The sequence below is a fragment of the Podarcis melisellensis genome, assembly GCF_964234715.1.
Source record: "Podarcis melisellensis genome assembly, chromosome: 18".
NCBI classification, from domain to species: Eukaryota; Metazoa; Chordata; class Lepidosauria; order Squamata; family Lacertidae; genus Podarcis; species Podarcis melisellensis.
In genome coordinates this window covers 6,979,099-7,000,972 of record NC_138536.1, presented here as the reverse complement: position 1 = coordinate 7,000,972, position 21,874 = coordinate 6,979,099, and the positions used below count along the sequence as shown (strand labels likewise).

The 21,874-nt window shown below is 47.9% G+C and overlaps 1 protein-coding gene and 1 long non-coding RNA gene across 4 annotated transcripts in view; one reads left to right on the top strand and one right to left on the bottom strand.

The window, feature by feature from the left end:
• LOC309361041 overlaps window positions 1-21,874 on the bottom strand; it is a 559,475-nt gene that overhangs the window by 385,428 nt on the left and 152,173 nt on the right. The gene's annotated exons all lie outside the window — the stretch shown is intronic.
• Window positions 1-21,874, top strand: part of SEMA6B (semaphorin 6B) — a 388,774-nt gene that overhangs the window by 252,618 nt on the left and 114,282 nt on the right. The window contains exon 1 of one of the 3 annotated variants that reach the window (XM_081895456.1): window positions 9,830-10,692. The exons of the other annotated variants lie outside the window; for them this stretch is intronic. The gene's annotated coding sequence lies outside the window, so the exon portion shown is untranslated. Of the gene's footprint in view, window positions 1-9,829; window positions 10,693-21,874 lie in introns of those variants that run through there. 3 annotated transcript variants of the gene reach the window in all.

Sequence of the window (21,874 nt, the reverse complement as noted above, 5' to 3'; positions counted from 1 at the left end):
CCTTTCATTGGAGGTTTAAAGCAGAAGTCTGATAGCCACCTGCCAGGGATTCTTTAGCTGTGATTCCTGGGTTGGACTAAATGACCTTTGGATCCCTCTACGATTCTGTGATGTGAACTTATAATAATAAATAATAATAATAATTTATTTCTACCCTGCCTATCTGGCTGGGTTTCCCCAGCCACTCTGGGCGGCTTCCAACAAAAGATTAAAAATACATTAAAACGCCAGCCATTAAAAGCTTCGCTAAACAGGGCTGCCTTCAGATGTCTTCAAATACTGGTCCTATCTCCTTTCTGCTTTGTTTTTTGCGATTGTTGGTATTCTTTGGCATCTACTTGGTTCCAGGTCACAAGGTGGTTAGATTGGTCTCAACTAGGGCCAGGGCCTTTTCAGTACTGGCCCCGACATGGTGGAACGCTCTGTCCCAAGAGACCAGGGCCCTGCGGGACTTGACATCTTTCCGCAGGGCCTGCAAGACAGAGCTGTTCCGCCTGGCCTTGGTTTGGACTCAGTCTGACCCTTATGTTTCCCTCCCCTTTTGGTCTTGATTTATCGGCTACTTTTAAAATGATGCTGCATTTTAAATTGCATTTTAACCTGTATTTTAAATTGGTTCCACACACCCCCTATTATGTTTTTTACTTTGATTTGATTGGTCTGGGAGAGCGGGGTATAAATAAAATTTATTATTATTATTACTGGTGTTGCTGCTCTCCAGCTCTCATCCACCCCAGGGAAGCATGATCGTCAAGGATCATGGGACTTGTAGTCTTGCAACATATTGCGGGCCCCAGGTGGGCAGGAGGATGTTCTTGAGAAGGGGTCAGCAAACTTTTTCAGCTGTGGGCGGTCCACTGTCCCTCCGACCTTGTGGGGGGTGGTGGACTATATTTTGAAAAAAATAATGAACGAATTCCTGTGCCCACAAATAACCCAGAGATGCATTTTAAATAAAAGCACACTTTCTATTCGTGTAAAACACCAGGCAGCCCCCACAAATAACCCAGAGATGCATTTTAAATATAATTCATGTAAAAACACGCTGATTCCTGGACCGTCCGCGGGCCAGATTTAGAAGGCAATTGGGCCGGATCCAGCCCCCGGGCCTTCGGCTGCCTACCCATGCTCTTGAGGAAAGATGTTGAGGGAGGTTGGGAATGTTTATTGGTCTCCGAATAGTGCTTAAGATTATTATTTGGGGGTGGGTGGGTATAGGATAAGGGGAACTGAATGCTTGGGGGAGCCGCTTTTGCAGGTGACGATAGCAACCATCGCAGAGCTGTTTTTTCTTCTCTCCTCCCCTCACTCTTTTTTCCAAGGCGTGGGAAAATAGCTCCCCACCCCCACCCTTTATCAGCCCCATTCATCATTCCTCCTCTTCGAGATGTCGAGATAAAGCGGCGGTAAATTAAAAACGGTTAAGGAGGCGATTGGGGAGACTGGGGCGCCTAGGAGTGTGTGTGTAGGCAAAACCATCTCTCTCCCCTTCTTTGTCAGCCTGCCCAGAGAGGACCGTCCCCACATCCTACATCCTCTCAACCTCAGAATCCACCGGTTGCCATGGAGATTGCATCGTTTCCTCTTCCCCCATCTCTGCCACTGGCAGCCGATGATCAAAGTCTCCCTCTCCCAAGGAGTGTAGGTTGCAATTTTTCAACCTCTAGTGTCGTCCCCCTCCTCTTCCCAGTGGGGGTTATATCCTTATAGACAGCATCTTAAAAAGCAGAGACATCACCTTGCCAACAAAGGTCCGTATAGCTATGGTTTTCCCAGCAGTGATGTATGGAAGTGAGAGCTGGACCATCAAGAAGGCTGATCGCCGAAGAATGGATGCTTTTGAATTCTGGTGCTGGAGGAGACTCTGGAGAGTCCCATGGACTGCAAGAAGATCAAACCGATCCATTCTGAAGGAAATCAGCCCTGAGTGCTCACTGGAAGGACAGATCCTGAAGCTGAGGCTCCAAGACTTTGGCCACCTCATGAGAAGAGAAGACTCCCTGGAAAAGACCCTGGTGTTGGGAAAGATGGAGGGCGCAAGGAGAAGGGGACGACGGATATTTGGACAGTGTTCTCGAAGCTACCAGCATGAGTCTGACCCAACTGCGGGAGGCAGTGGAAGACAGGAGTGCCTGGCGTGCTCTGGTCCTGGGGGTCACGAAGAGTCGGACACGACTAAGCGACTAAACAACAACAACGACAGTGTTGTCCCCCTCCTCTTCCCAGCGAGTCACCAGTGGGGGTTATATCCTTCAGGTGTGCATACCTGACAGTGTTGGTTTCTCTGGTTTCTCGTCACCCCCCTCCCAATTTTGAGCACAGACTGTGCTTTTTTTCTGTGGGTGCTTAAGGGTGTGCAATACCAACACCTCCCCCCCCAAAAAAAAATTGTTAAAAGTGTGGCACTTACTATAACAACTTCATGGTCAGTGCCGGCACCTTTCCGCGCACCCCCCCTTAAAAACAAAGCAACAAACACTGAGTACAGTTCTCCCCCATTTGCACATCAGTTTTAAAGTTCATGAGCATTTGAACAATAATAATCAATTTTATTTATACCCCGCCCTCCCCGACCAGAGCCTGGCTCAGGGCGGCTAACACCAGTAAAATTACAATAAAAACACAATAAGGAAATTATTATTATTTTAATACAGGTTAAAATGCAATTTAAAATGCAGCCTCGTTTTAAAAGTAGCCCAGGGATCAAAACCATAAGGGGAGGGAAAACATAAGGGTCAGAATGAGTCCAAACCAAAGGCCAGGCGGAACAGCTCTGTCTTGCAGGCCCTGTGGAAAGATGTCAAGTCCAGCAGGGCCCTGGTCTCTTGTGACAGAGCATTCCACCAAGTCGGGGCCAGTGCTGAAAAGGCCCTGGCCCTAGATGAGACCAATCTAACCACCTTGAGACCTCCAAAATGTTGTCATTTGTGGACTTTAAGGTCCTCCGTGGGGCATACCAGGAGAGGCGGTCCTGTAGGTACATAGGTCCTAGGCCGCGTAGGGCTTTAAAGGTCGAAACCAGCACCTTAAACCTGACCCAATTTATGTCAATTTATATACCAATTTATACCCTGCCTTTTCCCCTGACAGAACTCGGGGCAGCTTATGGATAAAAATAAAAACTACTGAAAACATAGGGGGGAAATCATTTATTTTTAAAATAGACATTGATAGAATTAAAGACTGTTCATATTAACTGGTCGCTCTGCTCTGAGGGAGAAGAGGCACGGCCATTTTCTGCAGGACCCCATGACCTCAGGGCTTTGCATTATGTGCTGAAGAGATGTGTCATTGCCTTAACCATATTTATTTGTTTATTATATATTTATTTATACCCCTTTCTTCCAGACAGGGACGCAAGGCAGCTTAGAGATAATAAGACGAACCGCTGAAAACATAGGGTAGGGGAACAATCATTAAAAAATACAATTAAACATTGATAGAATTAAAACTATGTACGGTCATATCTCAGAAGTTGAACAGAATCTGTTCCGGAAGTCCATCCGACTTCGGAAGCCAAAGCGCGGCTTCTGATTGGCTGCAGGAAGCTCCTGCAGCCAATCGGAACCCGCGGAAGCCCTGCCGGACGTTCAGGGCAAAATTTAGGCCACAACTTTATTGATTACAGCACGGTGAGTGGTATTGGCTTAGACATTGGCAACAGACTATATCTGACTCCTGCCTCTCTGGCTGGTAGCCTGAAAGGGTAAACACCAAACGAGGGAGCGACATTGATGAAGATCAATCGAAGCTCAGCCCAGGGTTCTTGTGGTCCTGGCATGGCCCTAGCCCCTCAACCAGACTTTCGATGAGATCCAGGACCCCCTGATTCCTTTTTAAAAAATATATCTTTATTGATTTAAAATAAATACATATATGAGAAAACAGATGAACAAACAATTAAACAAAAATACAATCAAGGAAACAAATAATAGAAGAATCAAACAAACAGCCACAGTATAAGAAACAACAAGATTAATATAACTAACATTTATACTCCTGGTACTCAGGGTCCCCAGATTCCTTGACTGGAATACCCTTATTCATGCCCCCCCCCCAATATTTCAATAAGCCAATGCCTAACCGCCAAACCTTACAAAGTTGTGACGACTGCTAAGGGGGTAGGCGAAAACCAAAGGGCCACTGCCAATTTGCCAAATGGAAAAAATCCCTACCTGGCCCCTGTTCCAAAATGGGCAACCAATATCTGAAGCAAGGCCAAAGTGTTGTTGTTCAGTCATTTAGTCGTGTCCAACTCTTCGTGACCCCCTGGACCAGAGCACGCCAGGCACTCCTGTCTTCCACTGCCTCCCGCAGTTGGGTCAAACTCATGCTGGTAGCTTCGAGAACACTGTCCTACCATCTCATCCTCCGTCGTCCCCTTCTCCTTGCGCCCTCCATCTTTCCCAACATCAGGGTCTTTTCCGGGGAGTGTTCTCTTCTCCAGAGGTGGCCAAAGTAATGGAGTCTCAGCTTCAGGATCTGTCCTTCCAGTGAGCACTCAGGGCTGATTTCCCTAAGAATGGAGAGGTTTGATCTTCTTGCAGTCCATGGGACTCTCAAGAGTCTCCTCCAGCACTAGAATTCGAAAGCATCAATACTTTGGTGATCAGCCTTCTTTATGGTCCAGCTCTCACTTCCATACATTACTACTGGGAAAACCATAGCATCCTGGATGACTTAAAATAAAAGGCTAAAACTAGCCTATCTAAGCTAGGAGTTTGTACATTTCCCCCCCCCCCCAACAAAATATAGACCCGGCCCCCCACAAGGTCTGAGGGACAGTGGACCGGCCCCCTGCTGAAAGCTTTTGCTGACCTCTCCCAATCTGCCATTTGTATATTGTGCCCTAAGTCCTTTGCCCATTTTATCATAGTGTGAAGTCTTTTTCAAGCCTCTTTCTCCCTTCCACCTGTAAAAAGTTCTAAATAAAATTTTAAAATAGGTTGTCTCTCTATAATTCATCTTATTGGATGCCTGCCTGCGAATCCCATACATACGGGGAGCGAGAGCTTGCCTGTAGCTGCTTGCCAGCACAACAGACGAGCGCTTTGGGCATGCCCAGAGTCGCTCTTTGGCACAGGTTCATTTGAAATAGGCTCCGATTCTGGCTCAGACTCAGCCCTTACAGTCGATTGTCTCGGGGCCGCCCTCTTTGCTTCCCTTTTCGTGCGCAAGCTCTGGCGCCTCTGTGGTGTGTTCACAGTTACTGTAAAAAAAAATAGGAAGAAATTGGACGGGGTTTGTGGTTTCTCCGCGATGCTGGTTGTGAACTTCCCCAGCTCATTAATGCAACATGATCTGACAGCTTGCGGTGCGAAAGCCAAGTCCGGAGGCTTTGAAGTGCGTGCGGCGTCAGAGATCTTGCGCTTTTGATGTGGCGCATGGCTTCAGGGGAGACGGGGGTCTCTGGAGACGATGAGCCCATTGTGTGGGTACCTGGCCCATGTTCCCAATGCTACAGATTGTCAGCAGAGCATGGGAATCGACTCTGAGTACATTCAAGCATGTACAGAGTGCCTTTCTCCAAACTGAAGCACCCTCACATGTTTTGATACATGGACCATATTTGGGTTAGGAGTGGAGAGCTTACCCTCCAACATAAAGGTAAAGGGACCCCTGGGACACGGGTGGCGCTGTGGGTTAAACCGCAGAGCCTAGGACTTGCCGATCAGAAGGTCAGTGGTTCGAATCCCCAAGATGGGGTGAGCTCAATGGAGGATTAAGATGGATTTTTTTAAAAAAAAATATGGATAACGGATTGATACGCAGTTGTAAATGTTGACTCATGCAGGGGATAGCGGGAAGTTGTGAGATTGAGTAATCTCTTTATATGGATTTGCAATTGATTTTGTTATAACTTTGTATATATTTTAAACCAAATAAAAACTATTTTACACACAAAAAAGGAACCAACTTAAAAAAGAAAGAAAAAGATACACGTCCTGATTTTTGTTAGAGTAATGTTGGAAGGTACTGGGGTGGCGCTGTGGGTTAAACCACAGAGCCTAGGACTTGCCGATCAGCAGGTCGGCAGTTCGAATCCCTGCAATGACGGGGTGAGCTCCCGTTGCTCAGTCCCTGCTCCTGCCAACCTAGCAGTTTGAAAGCACGTCAAAAGTGCAAGTAGATAAATAGGTACTACTCCGGTGGGAAGGTAAACGGCATTTCCGTGTGCTGCTCTGGTTCGCCAGAAGCGGCTTAGTCCTGCTGGCCACATGACCCGGAAGCTGTACGCCGGCTCCCTCGGCCAGTAAAGCGAGATAAGCGCCACAACCCCAGAGTCAGCCACGACTGGACCTAATGGTCAGGAATCCCTTTACCCTTTACCTTTAAAGTTACTCAATCTCACGACGTCCCGCTATCCCCTGCATGGGTCCTAATGTCAACATTTACAACTGCGTTTCAATCTGTTATCCACATTTTTTTAAAAAAAATCCATCTTAATCCTCCATTGTCTTTGTTACCTTAGAAGTGAGATTAAAATCCTGCTAGTGTTTCCATCTGTTTACAATGGTCTCCTAAATAAATTACAATTTTTCCCCATTCTTTTTTACAAACTGGCCTTACTGAGGTCCAGTGCCGATAGCCTTCCGGCGGTTCCCTCACCAGGAAGAGGGCCTTCTCGGTGGTGGCGCCTGCCCTATGGAACGCCCTCCCATCAGATGTCAAAGAGAACAACAGCTACCAGACTTTTAGAAGACATCTGAAGGCAGCCCTGTTTAGAGAAGCTTTTAATGTTTAATAGGTTATTGTATTTTAATATTCTGTTGGAAGCTGCCCAGAGTGGCTGGGGAAACATAGCCAGATGGGCGGGGAATAAATAATAAATTATTATTATTATTATTAGCATTGCGAGTTAAAACATTTCAGAACACGAGGATAAATTTAAAAGGGACAGGAGTGAGGCTGATGGAGGACCACAAGGTGCTCAATTGCTCTGCTTCACCCTGTCTGTTCCCCAGTGAGATGATTCATTAAAAACTCTTTCAGGTAAAACAAAAAAAATTCCTTCCAGTAGCAACTTAAAGACCAACTAAGTTAGTTCTTGGTATGAGCTTTCGTGTGCGTGCACACTTCTTCAGATACCAAAAACTGAAGTGTGATGTGAAGAAGTGTGCATGCACACGAAAGCTCATACCAAGAACTAACTTAGTTGGTCTTTAAGGTGCTACTGGAAGGAATTTTTTTTGTTTTTTTGTTTTGACTATGGCAGACCAACACGGCTACCTATCTTTCAGGTAAGATGGAGATTAAAAAGAAAGCCACTGGGGCAGTAACACCCTTGTCCCTATCCGCTAGGAGGAACCTGATTTGGCATTCTCTTGGAGCTGTGGGTCATAGGTCCAATACCTTGCTCAGCATCTGTTTGCTGAGTCTGCTGTGCAAAGGGCCTTTGTTGTTGTTTAGTCATTTAGTCGTGTCCGCCTCTTCGTGACCCCATGGACCAGAGCACGCCAGGCACTCCTGTCTTCCACTGCCTCCCGCAGTTTGGTCAAACTCATGCTGGTAGCTTCGAGAACACTGTCCCACCATCTCGTCCTCTGTCATCCCCTTCTCCTTGCGCCCTCCATCTTTCCCAACATCAGGATCTTTTCCAGGGAGTCTTCTCTTCTCATGAGGTGGCCTAAGTCTTGGAGCCTCAGCTTCAGGATCTGTCCTCCCAGTGAGCAGTCAGGGCTGATTTCCTTCCGAATGGAGAGGTTTGATCTTCTTGCAGTCCATGGGACTCTCAAAAGTCTCCTCCAGCACCAGAATTCAAAAGCATCCATTCCTTGGCGATCAGCCTTCTTGGTGGTCCAGCTCTCACTTCCATACATCACTACTGGGAAAACCATAGCTTTAATTATACAGACCTTTGTTGGCAAGGTGATGTCTCTGCTTTTTAAGATGCTGTCTAGGTGGCCTGGGAATGCTATAGATACCGCCTTGTGGTCTATATTGAGAGAAAAGTGGGAATATTACGTAAGTGTATTCAGTCCACTTTTCATTTATTCACTTCAGTCTCCAGCTCTACAGCCAAGAACTCTGATTTGTGTTTCCGGCATTGTGTTCATGGGCATTTTGGGGTTCTTTGCTGTTATTATTGCCATAACGAGCTGATAAAATGTTTACGCTGCCTTTTATTTGCTGGGGATAAATCATCCCTGCAAATGTACGCATTAGGGTTGCGAAACAGGCTGCGGCTGGAGTATAAACATCTCGATCCTGATCCATTTGGCCAGAGCCGGGGGACCTTTTCTGAGCCGGAGGGACGTATTCCCTATGCTACCACTCAGTGGATTTGTAACTGGCTTACTGATTTGAACCCAAAGGGTGCTCATCAATGGTTCCTCTTCGTCCTGGAGAAGAGTGACTAGTGGGGTGCCACAGGGTTCTGTCTTGGGCCCAGTCTTATTCAACATCTTTATCAACAACTTGGATGATGGACTCAAGGGCATCCTGATCAAATTTGCAGATGACACCAAACTGGGAGGGGTGGCTAACACCCCAGAGGACAGGATCACACTTCAAAACGACCTTGACAGATTAGAGAACTGGGCCAGAACAAACAAGATGAATTTTAACAGGGAGAAATGTAAAGTATTGCACTTGGGCCAAAAAAATGAGAGGCACAAATACAAGATGGGTGACACCTGGCTTGAGAGCAGTACATGTGAAAAGGATCTAGGAGTCTTGGTTGACCACAAACTTGACATGAGCCAACAGTGTGACGCGGCAGCTAAAAAAGCCAATGCAATTCTGGGCTGCATCCATAGGAGTATAGCATCTAGATCAAGGGAAGTAATAGTGCCACTGTATTCTGCTCTGGTCAGACCTCACCTGGAGTACTGTGTCCAGTTCTGGGCACCACAGTTCAAGAAGGACACTGACAAACTGGAACGTGTCCAGAGGAGGGCAACCAAAATGGTCAAAGGCCTGGAAACGATGCCTTATGAGGAACGGCTAAGGGAGCTGGGCATGTTTAGCCTGGAGAAGAGGAGGTTAAGGGGGGATATGAGAGCCATGTTCAAATATATAAAAGGATGTCACATAGAGGAGGGAGAAAGGTTGTTTTCTGCTGCTCCAGAGAAGCGGACACAGAGCAATGGATCCAAACTACAAGAAAGAAGATTCCACCTAAACATCAGGAAGAACTTCCTGACAGTAAGAGCTGTTTGACAGTGGGATTTGCTGCCAAGGAGTGTGGTGGAGTCTCCTTCTTTGGAGGTCTTTAAGCAGAGGCTTGACAACCATATGTCAGGAGTGCTCTGACGGTGTTTCCTGCTTTGCAGGAGGTTGGACTTGATGGCCCTTGTGGTCTCTTCCAACTCTATGATCTATGATTCTATGATTCCATTCTATGCAGCATTCCGAGTGCCAGGGCCCAAGGCTAAAAGCTTTTTCAAAGTTCCAAAGCTTTCTTTTCCAAAACTTTTTTTCCGAAGCTTTTCCAAACTTCCAAAGCTTTTCGAAGATTTAAATATTGACATCTCCCCCCCCCCCGATATTCTTTGAACTTTTCCCAATCTTCTTGCAATGTCTCTTCTCTCTGGTCTAGGAGTCTCCTGGTAAGTTCGGCAAGTTCCATATAGTCCATCATCTTCATCTGCCATTCTTTGATAGCTGGTAAATCTTGTTTCTTCCAATTCTTCGCTAGTAAGATTCTTGCAGCTGTTGTGGCACTCTGCTCCATAGCTGTCAACCGTCCCTTATTTGGTGGGGAAATCCCTTATCCCAGCGCTGTGTCCCGCTGCCGTCCCTTATTGATGATGTCCTGGGTTTCAAAGGAAGCAGCTCCTCCCCTCTCCCTCCCTGCCGGCCAGGGAGGAGGGAGGCTCCAACTGTGTTGCTTGGCTGCGTTGCTCACCTAATAAGGAGTCTAAGAACGACTGGGGGGTGGAGCTTGCATGCCTTGTGCCGATCAAATCAGCCGCGTTGCCTGGGGACTCGCCTTTGCTCAGCGCTTCCCAGCGGAGAGGTGACGGTGGTTTTCCTTGCTGCATCCCCTTTGCCGGGTTGCTGCGCTGTGGGAACCACCGGTTGAGGCTTCGTTTGGCTGCTGGCTGGGCTTTCTGCCTTTGGCTCGGAGGGGCTCAGAAGTCGAACATACCTGTGCTCTGAAAATCCCTTATTTTGGCTGCTGATCCCTTATTTTTGAGGCTGCTGGGCCCTTATTTTCAAATCTGACAGCTCTGCTCTGCTCGTGTTCCAGCTTGTCAACATCCTTCTTAAATCATGGTGCCCAGAACTGGACTCAGGACTCCAGCTCTGGAGCGACCAAGGCAGAATAAGACAACCCTTTTCTTTGCATTTGTCTCTGCCCATTTGTTCCACGTCCCATGACGAGGCTCATATAGCAGGTCTGTCAACAGAGCTGGCACAGAACTTGTCTGGTGCCCATACTTTGCTCTGATTCATGCCTTGGCCCTTTTCCAGGATGACGCCTGGCCCCATTCCTCTTAATCTGAGAAGATCGCAGGCGCGTGCTGCTGTTGCGATTTCAAGATGCTCTGTGGGAGGACACCGGATGTGGATTTGCAAAAGGCGGCCAATTTGAGGCGATAGGAAGTACCTTACGGCTGTCATCAGCACTCCAGGATGAGCTGGATTTTTAATCGCCTGTGTTTGTTTTTCTGGACACTCGTCCTCTGCTGAGCTCCTGGTTTAAAGAACTTCCACCTGACTGTCCTCTCTGCTGTTGGGATCCAGGTCAGATTAACCAGAAATGTGGGACACAAACTGTTTTGGGTTGATGTTACATGTGGTTGCCATGTGTCCTCTTTTTCCAGGACATGTCCTCTTTTTCAGGGGTAGAATTTCTTTCTGGGTGGATTTCTTAAATTTGCCAAAATGTCTCTGGCTATACTTTCTGGGTGAGACCTGGGCTGAAGACTTGAATTCCTCTTCTGTTCTCCTGCCCCCCTCAGCAATATATCACAGCTTCTATTGCCTGCATACAGCGGTACATTGGTTCTCAAACTTAATCCGTTCCGGAAGTCCGTTCCAAAACCAAAGCGTTCCAAAACCAAGGTGTGTTTTCCCAGAGAAAGTAATGCAAAACGGCTTCATCTGTTCCAGACTTTTAAAAACAACCCCTGAAACAGCAGTTTTAACATGGATTCTACTATCCAACAAGACCATTGATCCATCAAATGTAAGCAATAATGTACTGTACGATAAAATAAATAAGACTGTATTGTAGATGATAAAAAATAAAATTAAAATTATTATTTTTTCTTACCTGCCCTGATGATAGTCATTGTTTGGATGTGGGGCTTTTATCCATTTCCGCAGTCACACAATCAATCAATCAGTAGCTGAACTGGGTTCCACACAGTCACAAAAACAAATGAACTGAAAAAGCCTCAAAAACAAAAACGCAAAATGAATAGCAAAAACGAAAGCGGCAAACTTAATCAGTTCCAGAAGTCCATTTGATTTCCGAAATGTTCGGAAACCAAGGCGCAGCTTCTGATTGGTGCAGGCGCCGTGGAAACAATAGCCAACAGCCGCATCGGACATTCGGCTTCTGAAAAACATTAGAAAACCGGAACACATACTTCTGGGTTTTTGGCATTTGAGAACCAAGGCATTTGAGTACCAAGGTGTTTGAGAACCAAGGTACCACTGTATAGTAGGGGTATTTAAAATGAGAGTCGTCATAGCGTCCTCTTTTTTGCTCTTCAAAATATGGCAACCTTAAAGTAAGGGAGATCTCTTTCCCCCCCAAGAGCTTACAAGGAAGCAAGACTATCACTCTAAAAGTTGTGGCAGTGGAACTGAATGGGTCTACTCGGGTGGGTTGCAACTCAATATGGAAGAGCAAAAGACTCGGGGCGGGAGATGAGAGCCAATAGTCTCGAAACCTTTGAACTTGTCTTAATGATATTTCAGCAAAACAGAGACGGTTTTGAATATGCGGTTTGCTCAAGATGTTGTTGTTTAGTCGTTTAGTCATGTCCGACTCTTCGTGACCCCATGGACCAGAGCATGCCAGGCACTCCTGTCTTCCACTGCCTCCCGCAGTTTGGTCAAACTCATGCTGGTAGCTTTGAGAACACTGTCCCACCATCTCGTCCTCTGTCATCCCCTTCTCCTTGTGCCCTCCATCTTTCCCAACATCAGGGTCTTTTCCAAGGAGTCTTCTCTTCTCCTGAGGTGGCCAAAGTCTTGGAGCCTCAGCTTCAGGATCTGTCCTTCCAGTGAGCACTCAGGGCTGATTTCCCTTAAGAATGGATGCATTTGATCTTCTTGCAGCCCATGGGACCCTCAAGAGTCTCCTCCAGCACCAGAATTCAAAAGCATCCATTCTTCGGCCATCAGCCTTCTTTATGGCCCAGCTCTCATTTCCATACATCACTACTGGGAAAACCATAGCTTTGACTATACGGACCTTTGTTGGCAAGGTGATGTTGCTCAAGATGCTGTTGTGTTTAGAGGCGATCAGGTTCTCTAAAGCTTTCCATGCCTTAACTCTGTCAGGGTAAAATGAGAGATGAGGAGCTTGACAAAGGCCAACGAGTGAGTCATTGGCAGAGACCCAAGCCCTGGTTGTTGCCATCAAGTGTGGGTTCCCACCATTTTGCTGTCGTAAAAATGCACCGAAAGTGAGCAGGTATATCAAGGGTGATAAGGAATGTCCTTGGCTCCGATGGTCTCCTTTTTCCTTTTAAAAAATAATCACTTAGCTGGGGAGTTCATTAAGTTTTTTATTCTTATTATTTCACGTGTGGCTGGTTTTTAATCAGCTTAGGACTTGTGCCTCGAGGGGTCTCCTTTGCGATACATCCTGGCCTTCTTTTTACGGCTACGAGGAAAGAAAGCCTGCGGCGAATGTCATTCTGAGCGTTTTGACACAGCTTACGGCCTGTTTAATTAAATCAGCAGCCGGGTCCGCTGCCAAATTTGTAGGTTCCTTTGGAAGGGATTTTGGGAGCTCTGTCTACCTGGAAGAGAGGTGCTGAAGTCAAATAAGTGATCATTCCACGTAAAGGCTGCCCGTTTACAGCCCACTAGCGTATAGCGTTTAGCGGCCCCGGGAGTAAAGAAACAGAAAAGAAAGGGGGGGGAAACTCCTCCAAATTTGCAAACACGTTCTTCCTGTTCACCTGGAGACAGTTTTCAACTCACCATAGGTGAGTAAGCAGGGGTTGTTTTCTGTTTCCTGGAGCTTGCAACCCAGTTGCTTAGAAAGTTTGTCTAAGTTTTGTTTTGTTTCAGTCTGTTCTATTCTGGTTTTAGCTTGTTTCGAATCATGGTTGCAAACGGTTGCAATGATTTTATTGTTTTATCTTTCTCGTAAACCGTTTTGAGGTCTTTTTAAAAAAAACTACACAAGCGAGCGGTATATATAATTTTATAGAATAAATAAATTGTGACATTCTTATTTCCTGACCTGGCATGGCTTGAGAATGTTGGGCGTCTAAAGTCCGAAGTATACTGTCAGAGCTGCCTCCAGGTCCCAGCTCACAGAGGACCAACGCTAGCCGGTTGTAATGTACAAAAGTCTTTATTAAAGTTCAGTTTCCATTTACAAGCCGCAGCGTGCAGCTCTACGTCTAGAACCTAGACCGGCGAAGCTCCGTCTGAGTCTCCGCCCCCTATACACCAGTTTAAGACCCTGGCCTTACTCCACCTCTTCCGTTGTTCTTTCCTCCTCTGGGTCCGTCTGCCCCCCGGGGTCTCCTCCTTCCTGGACTCCTCTGACGCTGACCCCCCTGACTCTTGTCCCTCCTTTCGGCGGGCTTTAGGACCTGGTTCCCTATCCGGGCTACCTGCTGTGCCGCTTGCCTGTACATTTGAACTTGGCGCGCGCGCCCAGTGGGCAACTTTCCTCTTGACCGTTTCCGCGCTCTCCGATGGAGGCGTGGTCAATCCTGACTCATCTCCTCTCGCTGGTGGTGAACACCCTGGTCCCGATACCTGGGACTCCTCCCCCCCACTGCGCTCTGGTGGGGAAGCTGGTCCTGATTTCCAACTGCTGCTCTCTGAGTCCCCTCTGGCCCCTTCCTTCTGGGGTGTCCCCCTTGGCACCCCCCTTGCCCTGGCCATAGGCGCCCCCTTCTGTGAATCTTCCGATTCGCTGAAGAGACTCAGGGAATCCCTCGGACCACTGTCATCGCCTACGCTCCCCTCGGATTCCTCCCCCTCGCTCTCCATTTCCTCCCTCTCCTGTGCCTCTGCTCCTGAGCCCCTGACATATACGAAATAAATTTTCAGCCAATGACATAAAAGCCTTCTAGATCCTCTTTCCCCCTAGAGACCAGGATCGGATTTAGGTTTGATGAGGCCCTAAGCTACTGAAGGTAATGGGGCCCTTTATATGTCCAGCTGTCCTTTGTCAACAACAAATTGTCGCTGTTTTTTGTGTGAAGAATATATGCTATATAGTAATTTATGGACCTAATAGGCATCTATTAAAGCCATTTGCACATAACAAATTAAAGCCATTTGCACATAACAAATTATGTATTATATCAAAGTAATTGTTGAAGGATGTTGAAAGTCGGTGCAGAATGCAAAGTCCATGCAGAATGTAAAGGTAAAAGGTAAAGGTATCCCTGACCGTTAGGTCCAGTCGTGGCTGACTCTGGGGTTGCGGCACTCATCTCGTTTTATTTGCCGAGGGAACTGGCGTTCAGCTTCTGGGTCATGTGGCCAGAATGACTAAGCCGCTTCTAGCGAACCAGGGCAGCACACAGAAACGCCGTTTACCTTCCCGCCGGAGTGGTACCTATTTATCTACTTGCACTTTGACGTGCTTTCGAACTGCTAGGTTGGCAGGAGTAGGGACCGAGCAACAGGAGCTCACCCCGTCGTGGGGATTCGAACCGCCGACCTTCTGATCGGCAAGCCCTAGGCTCTGTGGTTTAATGCGAGATGACCACCACAACCCCAGAGTCGGCCACGACTGGACCTAACGATCAGGGGTCCCTTTACCTTTACCTTTAATGTGATGCACCTCTTGTGTGCTGCTGATGGTAGTTAAGTTAAAGTGGCATATAAACCTTTTTTAAAAATAAGTTCCTCCAGTCTGGGGGTGCAGGGGCAGCGATAGGAAAGACGCCCCCCCCCCTGTTAAGAGCTGCTGGATTTCAATGTCAGCTATGCAGCCTTGCAGAATTTCATGGACCCTAAAAAAGACTGTGCGCTAAGGGATATTCAAAAATTCTTCTCCCAGTAAGGCAAGACCCTGAAATGAAATTAATTTGCATAGTTATTTGGCATCGCTTTCCTAGGATGTGGGGAGAGAAGGTTGAAACCTATTACCCAGCTTCCAGTATTTAGAACAGGCAGCGCTTTTGTACTTTGAAGTCGGGATGGGAAAGAAATTAGATCCTGTTTGCATTTAAAGGCGAATCTATCTAATTTGCACATTCCTCAACAATATGTGGACACAGGAATCCTTCCAGCCTCACACTCCTCCAGACATTGCAATGCAATTTTCCAGCCAAGTACAGTGGTACCTCAGGTTAAGAACTTAATTCGTTCTGCAGGTCCGTTCTTAACCTGAAACTGTTCTTAACCTGTACTACAGTGGTACCTTAGGTTACATACGCTTCGGGTTACATATGCTTCGGGTTACATATGCTTCAGGTTACAGACTCTGCTAACCCAGAAATAGTGCTTCAGGTTAAGAAAATTGCTTCAGGATGAGAACAGAAATTGTGCTCTGGCGGTGCGGCGGCAGCGGGAGGCCCCATTAGCTAAAGTGGTGCTTCAGGTTAAGAACAGTTTCAGGTTAAGTACGGACCTCCGGAACGAATTAAGTACATAACCCAAGGTACCACTGTATTTCTGTGTTGGTGGAGTCTGTAACCTGAAGCATCTGTAACCCGAGGTACCACTGTACTTTGGTTTAAGAACAGTTCGATTTAAGAACGATTTGGTTTACGAACTCCAGCATTTGTCCGCAGACAGCTTTCTGAGTCATGTGGCCAGCAGGACTAAACTGCTTCTGGCACACAGAGGACCGTGATGAGTGCCAGATTGCATGGAAACGCCCTTTACCTTCCCGCCACAGAGGTACCTATTTATCTACTTGCACTGGTATGCTTTCGAACTGCTAGGTTGGCAGGAGCTGGGAAGGAGCAACAGGAGCTCACCCCATTGCAGGGGTTCGAACCGCCAACCTTCTGGTCGGCAAGCCCAAGAGGCTCAGTGGTTTAGACCAGAGCACCACCTGTGAGGTCTAGAAACCAGATTTGGTTTTGGTGAGGTTTTTTGGGTTGGAGTCAAACCCTCCCGTTGCTGCGATCTGCAGTTGTGCGCAGTCGAGCAAACACCCAGATCTGTTCATAAGCTGCCCTCTCTCTATAAAGCAGCCTTGTGTTGCACAAAAACCAAATGTGTGGTTTCCTGCGGTGTGGGTGGCGCGGGGGCAAGAGGAGTGGTTGCTTCCACAGCATTCCTTTTGTGCGCCCCAGCCCGTCCCGTGGCTCTGTCAATCTCGACACCCACCCACCCCCTGGCAAAGAGGCCGCGGCGAGAGAGACTCAAACCTCCTGGCATTTTAATATTTCAAGCGCTGCCTCCTTTAAGTGATGGATGAGGCAGCTCCTCTGCGCCCGCCCTTGATGTGTGTTATAATTGAGAGTTCTCCTGAGCCTCAGCGGCTGCCCTGAGCTGCCTTTCCTTGTCAGCGTCCCAATTTCCTCCCTCCGGGGGTCTCCATTCTGCTCCCTTGCAACCAGTCGCCCTTGGAGGCTGCGGGGGTGTGTGCATTGAATCCCAACAAGGAGTTCAATCAGATGCATAAAATATGGAATCCGCTCTGGTACCTGGTCCAGAAGCTGGTGCAAAACACTGTTGCTAGTAGACTGCAACAGTGGATAACCGCTGCGCAAAATCTTGCAATGGGTTCCTCTGTGCCAGGTGGAAGGTGTTTGTTATTCCATACGGAGAGCCTGCAGGATAAGGCCAATGGCTCATCTACTCCAGCATCCTAATAATAATAATAATAATAATAATAATAATAATAATAATAATAATAATAAATTTATACATACAGGGACGCGGGTGGCGCTGTGGGTTAAACCACAGAGCCTAGGGCTTGCTGATCAGAAGGTCGGCAGTTCGAATCCCCGCAATGACGGGGTGAGCTCCCGTTGCTCTGTCCCTGCTCCTGCCAGCTTTGCAGTTTGAAAGCATGTCAAAGTGTGAGTAGATAAATAGGTACCACTCCGGCGGGATGGTAAACGGCGCTGCTCTGGTTCGCCAGAAGTGGCTTGGTCATGCTGGCCACATGACCCAGACGCTGTACGCCGGCTCCCTCGGCCAATAAAGCGAGATGAGCGCCGCAACCCCAGAGTCGGCCACGACTGGACCTAATGGTCAGGGGTCCCTTTACCTTTACATACATACATTCCCCGCCCATCTGGCTGGGTTTCCCCAGCCACTCTGGGCGGCTTCCAACAAAATATTAATATACAATAATTAGTTAAAGCTTCCCTAAACAGGGCTGCCTTCAGATGTCTTCTAAAGGTCAGAGAGTTGTTTATTTCCTTGCCATCTTGATGGGAGGGCTTTCCACAGGGCGGGCACCACCACCGAGAAGGCCCTCTGCCTGGTTCCCTGTAACCTCACTTCTTTTAGTGAGGGAACCCCCAGAAGGCCCTCGGAACTGGAGCTCAAGGTCTGGGCAGAACGAGGGGGGTGGAGAATTTGTCCGTGGCAAGTCTGCGTTTATATGCAAGCTGTTCGTACGTTGCGAGTTTGTGTAAGTCTTCAATCCGATCGTAGAAGGCAGCCACATTAGTATTTTTCCAATTCATCAGGATCAGTCTTTTTGCCAGGGTCAGGGCATGGAAAGTCCATCGCATTGACCTTTTGTAAGGTTCCACGTGCTGGGTATATAATTCAAGAGGATATTTTGCTCTGTAAATGTAAGGTTGTTCCGTACAATTCCGTGGATGGTTTCAGTTCCCTGCTGCCCAAAATCCTTCCATATAGCACAATGGAAAAAAAGTATGTTTTAGAGAAGCATTATCCCTGTTGCACCCCCACCTGTTAGATACCTTAGATAGCCCTTTTTAAACAAACGTAATGAGGTGCAGTATATTCTAAACAGCAGGCGTAGCAATAACTGCAGCAGAGATGCATAACTTCCCCCTCTTTGCTAATGTTGGCATCATGTAAACTCAACTTAGAGGCTCATACCAACATCACGGAGGGTCATATTCATGCCATGGCTTCCTCCAACGAACATTGGGAACTGTAGTTTGCCAAGGGTGCCAACCTGAACTATAACTCCCGGCGCCTTTAACAAACCGGAGCCCTCCGTGGCTGATGAAGGCACCCATTTGTTGTTGTTGTTTAGTCGTTTAGTCGTGTCCGACTCTTCGTGACCCCCTGGACCAGAGCACGCCAGGCCCTCCTGTCTTCCACTGCCTCCCGCAGTTTGGTCAAACTCATGCTGGTAGCTTCGAGAACACTGTCCCACCATCTCGTCCTCCATCGTCCCCTTCTTCTTGTGCCCTCCATCTTTCCCAACATCAGGGTCTTTTCCAGGGAGTCTTCTCTTCTCACGAGGTGGCCAAAGTATTCAGTATCTGTCCTTCCAGTGAGCACTCAGGGCTGATTTCCTTCAGAATGGAGAGATTTGATCTTCTTGCAGTCCATGGGACTCTCCAGAGTCTCCTCCAGCACCAGATTTCAAAAGCATCCATTCTTCGGCGATTTTTATGGTCCAGCTCTCACTTCCATACATCACTACTGGGAAAACCAGAGCTTTAACTATACGGACCTTTGTCGGCAAGGTGATGCCTCTGCTTTTTAAGATGCTGTCCAGGTTTGTCATTGCTTTTCTCCCAAGAAGCAGGCGTCTTTTAATTTTGAGGCTGCTCTCACCATCTGCAGTGATCATGGAGCCCCAAAAAGTAAAGCACCCTAAGAGTGCTTTAAAGGTGGGGCGCTCCCTCCAGCAAACAGAGTCCTTCTGAGCAGTCTTTCCTCAATGCTCCATCATCGCCATCTCGACAGCTCCATCCTTGCATTTTCCCCAGAGCAGCTGACGAAGGCGGAAACTGGGACTGTTTTGCCACATAAATAGAGTCTCTGTTTTTGGGGGGCTTTTTTTGTCAAGCGCCGTAACATATATATTATTTTAGCGATGAGCCTAAAAAAAGGATCTGGAGGAAGCTTGTGCAAAGTGCTGTTAGTTGCAGATATATATATTTGTGTGTGTGTGTGTGTGTCTTGCTTTGCAAGAATTGGCTATAGTTTTCCCGAGAAGGGCAAGTAGCCAAGTGTGCCTGTGTATCTGTGAGGCAGCCTGACGGAGGAAACAGCCTCCGCCGAATAAACCGAATTTATGCTGCCAGAATTAATCGCCAAGGGGCAAAAGACACTTAAGGGGGGAGGGGTTCGGCTTTGCTTCGCGCTTCAGCTGCCGGGCGAGGCCTCACTGAGACCTGGAAGCTTAAAGCGGTCTCCTTGGTTACTTGGCACCTTCGCTTTTCATCTTCGGGCTTCTTTTTTAAATCTGCATGTAGGTTGTCGTTCGTGGTCTCTCTGTGTGTGTTTTTCCTAGGCAGCTGGAACTCCTTAGACAAGAAAACAAATGGATTTGAGATGCTGTTTAGTTGTTTAGTCATGTCCGACTCTTCGTGACCCCCTGGACCAGAGCACGCCAGGCCCTCCTGTCTTCCACTGCCTCCCGCAGTTGGATCAAACTCATGCTGGTAGCTTTGAGAACACTGTCCCACCATCTCGTCCTCCATCATCCCCTTCCCCTTGTGCCCTCCATTTTCCCCAACATCAGGGTCTTTTCCAGGGAGTCTTCTCTTCTCATGAGGTGGCCAAAGTCTTGGAGCCACAACTTCAGGATCTGTCCTTCCAGTGAGCACTCAGGGCTGATTTCCCTTAAGAATGGATAGGTTTGATCTTCTTGCAGTCCATGGGACTCTCAAGAGTCTCCTCCAGCACCAGAATTCAAAAGCATCCATTCTTTGGCGATCAGCCTTCTTTATGGTCCAGCTCTCACTTCCCTACATCACTACTGGGAAAACCATAGCTTTAACTATATGGACCTTTGTTGGCAAGGTGATGTCTCTGCTTTTTAAGATGCTGCTATGTAACATCTAAAGGACCAGTTCCAAACCCTGACGCACCAATAAATGAATTTTAGAAAGGGAGGAGATTAGATGCTGATGCACTGAGAATTTTTTTTAAATCAAGACTCCTTGAGCTCCGCTCTGCTCCCCTTTTCTTCCCACCAAGGGAGACCCTGCCCTGTGCCCGCCTCACAGGGCTGTCGCATCATGTGGGACTGGGCTTTTCCCCTCTTCCTTGCCTGCTCTCCAGCAGCCGCTATGGGCTGCTGAAAGGAGGTGGCCGGCAGCATCAGCCACGGAGAGGCAATGGGATTAATAATCCCTTGCGGCAGCCACTGCTATCGTCGTCTTGCCGGACAAGCGGACTGGCTCATCCTCCTCCCTGAACCTGGTGGAAGTGGCACTGACAGGGGAAATAGGGAGATTCCAGGATCAAAACAGAAGCAGGGGTGGTTTTCGTAGTTCTGGGACTGTCCCTGGAAAATCGGAAGGCTTGGAGGGTATGGTTAAAGGCCCCAGGGATCTCTCATTAAAGTGATTTGAAGGGTCTTGAGATATTCTGCCTTTCTGTGGCTGCAAAATGCAGTACTTCCTGTGGTTTTCCCAAGTTTCTGATTTTTAAGGTTCTCCAGGGTGCGGGCGCACGAGTGTTTTTCCCAACCTGGTGCCCAGCAGATGTTTTTGGTGGGCATGTTGTATTCATGTTGTATTCATACAGCTTTCCGGGTCATGTGGCCAGCATGACTAAGCCGCTTCTGGGGAACCAGAGCATCGCACGGAAATGTCATTTACCTTCCCGCCGGAGTGGTACCTATTTATCTACTTGCACTTTGACGTGCTTTCGAACTGCTGTGTTGGCAGGAGCAGGGACCGAGCAACGGGAGCTCACCCCGTCATTGCGGGGATTCAAACCGCCAGCCTTCTGATCGGCAAGTCCTAGGCTCTGTGGTTTAACCCACAGCGCCACCCGCCTCCCTTAAGGTAGCAGCTCCTATTATGCTATAAGATCCACTGTCCTGTGATATCATATATGAGTTTATACTATTGATAAAGCCCAAGGCTAATATTCCGCTATTACAATTCATCTCTCTTTTGCTGCCGAATTTCTGGTGCAGATTTTATGTAGCGCGAACATTCATGCAGCCGGCCTCTTCAGCAGCCCAAGGCCATTTGGAGCAGATCTGCTAGCTTGTTTGAGCAAAACAATGGCTGTTTCTGCAAAGGTAGCTTCCATGGCTCATCGACGTCTTTCTTTTCTTTTTCCCCTCGCTCAGTTTGGCACATCTAGCTGAATCCCAGAGCAGGGAGGTGAGGAAGGCAAGTTGCCAGCGGCTCGGCGGGCCTGAGGTATGAGTCATGCATTTCTTTGCACATTCTCCATCATGGGAGAGAGCGAAAGGAACCTTGCGCTCTTAGCCTCTTGTTTACAGGCTAACTATTGTTGCAGCCAAGAAAACAGGCTGCTTCTCACTCCTTGACCTTGCAAGGGGGTTGGAGCCGCGCTGGGAGACTGGGGTGAGCCAAGGATTTCAGGGCTTCGCAGAGACCTTTCTGGGAGATCGGTGACCCTTCGTGGGAACCACTGTGAGCTATCCAGGATGTAGGAGGAGATTCCTTCTCCGCTGGACCCTCCCAGGGGGGAAGAAAGGGAGGCAAGCACTGAGAAATTGAGCAGCAAAGCGGTCCGCCCCTGCTGGAATGCTGGGCTGGAATTTCCTCTGGCAGGGAATTATTTATTATCAATTCGCGGAGGGTGCGACTCGCCTGCTGAAACGGCGAGACTCGTGGGTTCCTGCCGAGGTGGATCCAATCATTGCAACAATGGTTTCGCGTCAGGA